Genomic DNA, 4,181 nt, shown 5'->3' on the forward strand with positions numbered 1-4,181 from the left:
TTTGCCACATTTCAGGCTTCAAACATAAAGATATAAAACTGTATTTTTTTGTGAAGAATCAACAACAAGTGGGACACAATCATGAAGTGGAACGACATTTATTGGATATTTCAAACTTTTTTAACAAATCAAAAACTGAAAAATTGGGCGTGCAAAATTATTCAGCCCCTTTACTTTCAGTGCAGCAAACTCTCTCCAGAAGTTCAGTGAAGATCTCTGAATGATCCAATGTTGACCTAAATGACAAGGGGGGCCGAATACTTTCGCAAGGCACTGTACAGGAATCAGGTGGATAGAATAATGGTCAGATTTGCCAAAGGGAGGGTGAGGGAGAGCCTTGTATGAATTTCTGTGTATGGAGGAAAGGTAATCAAGAGTTTTGTTGCCTCTAGTTGCAAAGGTGACATGCTGGTAAAAATGAGGACATGTGGATATATGGCCCTATGCAGCTTGTTGAGTGTGGCCTCAGTGCCAGCATCAGTTTGTGGTGGTAAATAGACAGCTACGATTTTTTTAAATTAAAACTCTCTTGGTAACTAGTATGGTCTGCAGCTTATCACGAGGTATTCTAACTCAGGCAAGCAAAAACATGAGACTTCCTTTAACATTAGAGACACAACCCTCCCCCTCGCCTTACCCGAGGGTGCCGTCCGGTCTAGACAATGTATGGAAAACCCAGCAAGATATATTGTATATTATCCTTGTTCAGCCACATCTCAGAGAAACATAGAATATTACAGTTCTTCAGGTCCCGTTGATAGGACAGTCTCAAGCGGAGCTTGTCGAGTATGTTCTCTAGTGCTTGTACCTTCGCCAATAGAATGGAGAGCGGAGGCGGTTCATTTGCTTGCCGATGCAGTCCCGTTAGGATGCCGGCTCGTTTGCCTCTCTTGCTCCGTTTTTTCTTTTTTCGAGTCCTGGGGATTAGGGCCTAGTCCAGAGGAAGTAGAATGCCCAGAGCAGACTCATTAAAGTAGAATTTCTCATTCAAATCGAGGTTAGTGATCGGTGTTCTGATGTCTAGAAGCTGTTTTCGGGCATAGGAAGTGATGGCGGAGACATTACGTACAAAAAAAGCTTAAATCAGTGTAAAAACAACACAAAATATCAGAATTGGTCAGGGGCCCATAAAACGGCTGCTATCCACTGCAGTGCCATCCAAATAAATATGTAGGGGAGTGTATAGTGAGATATTTCTAAGTCTGTTGTACCTCTCTTTAGACTTTTTTCTGGCTATTTCTCTCCATCCCGTACCTCTCTTGCCCTGTTTCTCCTACCTCCCATAGCTCAACTTGGAATCACATAGTTCCAGTTCCAGTGTTCATCCTATCTAAGTGCAGCCAAGCACTATCCCAAACCCTGAAGACCCAGCACACAAGGAGAGAAAAACAGAGACATGAACTTGTATGGATCTGGGAGGACAGACCTACCGGGGAGATATTGAGTGTTTGTATCCTAGAGGGCGGGCCTCCATTGAGGTGAGCCGCAACAGAGAGCCTTTCTTACTGTGCAGGGACGCGACCGAGGTCCAGCTCAGGCTGTAGTTTTATCGATGGCATCAAGTCACACGTTGGCCTCTGTGGAGGTGGAGAGGGCTCTGGCTGGACCTGGTTGTGTGCTGGGGCAGAGGGAAAGTGGAAGGAAAGAGAAGGAGAGAGGCAGAGGTAGCCAGAGCAAAGCGTTGTTCCCCCTCAGAGGTCTGCACGGAGGCCCCTGCATTTACGGAGATCAATACCCCTCAACTAACAGCTCGGGGCCTCCCAGGAGACCGGCACTGATCGACTGAGCACGGGTGTTAATAGAATGAGCATGACCTGATGTAGTCCACTCTGTAGGTTCTTTGCTTTAATACCTCCAACCCAATACATAGTTTTAAATTCTAAATTAAACAGCAGCTAGTAAGATGGGTTAAGAGTAGAGCTTTTTGTACAGCATTTTATTCAGTGTTAAATATTAAATGTTCATCATTTTCACACTTAAACAGATTTCTCGAGAATTCTCGTCTTGAAAATAATAACTTTTATGGATCACATTTGATTAAAATATAATTGTGGGGTCTTTTTTATGAGTCCTAAAATGTGATTTTTTTTACAAAAAGTCAAAAAAGTCTTGAAAGGAAAATGTTTATATTGGAAGCACAAACTTCAACATTGTAAACAAAACTTAACCAAAAGGTATTGCAAGGCAAAATTAAACATATTTTTTGCAATTTTGAAATGTAAATTACCAAACTATAAACCTAGCTAGCCAGCCAGCCAAGGGTAACTGTAGCTAGCTACTTGACAGGAGTGCTAGCTAGATACGTTAGATTACTAGGTACATGAATAGCTTTAGGCTGGTTGTTTTTAAGCTCAACTTCAAGATTTCCACCAAGGACGTTGCGCCTCCGATCATCACTCTCCCTCGCTTGGGCAAGTGACATTTGGTACAATCAGATGTGACGATGTAAAACATAATTCAAGGGCTGAGGGTTCAGGGCCCCAGGGCTGTTGACTTTGAGATAATGTTGATGTGGGGTTTAGAAGGGGGGGGGGGGGGGGGTGATATTGCTTACTATTGGTCAATACATTTTGAGTGAGACGTCAACGACTGTGATTCGAAATCTTTACGATTTCCCTTTTTAGCAATGATATCATTTATTTTTGGCTTGTTGTACTTTTGATTTGTTTTTGTTTACAGTATTTACAGTATTTGTTTCTTCTCAGTATTTTTTGGACTAGAAAATATGAATTTTTTTATTTAAAAATGAAAAGTTATACTCATGAAAAATAAAAATAAAATATTTTTTAAATCAAAAGTGATGCCATACATTTACTAATTGAACTGGGGCATTGTCTGTGTAGGATTAGAGGGTCAGGTGAGATTGTGCCCTCCCCTGGGCAACTCCACTCTATTGATCCCCAGGCAGGGGTTATGGGGCTCCATGTAGAGCTCCCCTATCCTCAGCTGGGCTTTTCCAATAGCCCGGTGGCCCCTTGGCCCCTTTTTGACCTTTGCAAGAGGGCACCGTCTACACCTGTCACAATTGTGCCCCATCAACATACAGCTTTACGTGACCAGATTACTTCCATCCAGTGTGTCCTGCTGGCATCAGATTAGATGTGATCAGTGGCCTGATCGTTATACCTATGTACATGTGTATTGACAGCTTTTTCGATACAGGCCCCTTGAATTAATTCTGTCAATTCAAATGACATGAAATCAGTGTCCCTTAATCAAAATACAATGGAAGTTCATATGTTGTACCTTTGTCAATCGTGGTTATTGAACTGCTGTTGTCATAAATGCACACCGAATCCGACGAGAAAAAATAAAGAGTACATTTGAATGGAAATGATAGGCATCCCTGTCCAGTGATAAGGCTGATTCCCACAGCAGACAATTATTTGACCCCAGTTGACCCCTGTTTGTTTACTTGTTCTGAGACTGAATAGTCACTTCCAGACATAACAATCCCAGTATCAAAAGGCTTGAAGGAAATAGATGATAATGTAAAAAGTAGTGAACATAGATTTTACCTCAGTCTTTACCAGGAAAAATGTCAAAACCTGGGAAAAAGTAGGAAAAGTGACACCGACAGAAAGTAATGAGAAAGTAATTATCCAAAAAAAACAAGCAGCATCCTCACAAACTCAATGGGGCAGTGGAATGTGTGGTGGAGAGATATCATCTATTGTACTGTATGTGGCCCTTACCTCAGCACTTCACCTCAAATCCCATAGATTTACGGAACGTACTGTTATGTGCTCAATGTTGGCCCTTATGTAAAGACTCTTATTTGTCATTGTAAATAAGAATTAGTTCTTAATTGACCTGCCTGGTAAAATAAAGGTAAAATAAAATAATCAAAAACATCAGGACTCTAGGCCTTTTAATTTCCAACAGACTTACATGGGACTGTACTCTGCTGTGTGTTGTCCCTTACCTCAGGAGTCTCTACCTTTACTTCCCAACAGACTGACAGTGGGCTGTTCTGTGCTGTCTTGTGTGGTGCCCCTTACCTCACGATTGTAGACCTTCCTTTACTTCCCAACAGACTGACAGTGGGCTGTTCTGTGCTGTCTTGTGTGGTGCCCCTTACCTCACGATTGTAGACCTTCCTTTACTTCCCAACAGACTGACAGTGGGCTGTGCTGTGCTGTGTGGGGCCCCTTACCTCAGGATTCTACCTTTAATTCCTA

The sequence above is a fragment of the Oncorhynchus masou genome, chromosome 8 (assembly GCF_036934945.1).
Source record: "Oncorhynchus masou masou isolate Uvic2021 chromosome 8, UVic_Omas_1.1, whole genome shotgun sequence".
Taxonomy (NCBI): Eukaryota; Metazoa; Chordata; class Actinopteri; order Salmoniformes; family Salmonidae; genus Oncorhynchus; species Oncorhynchus masou.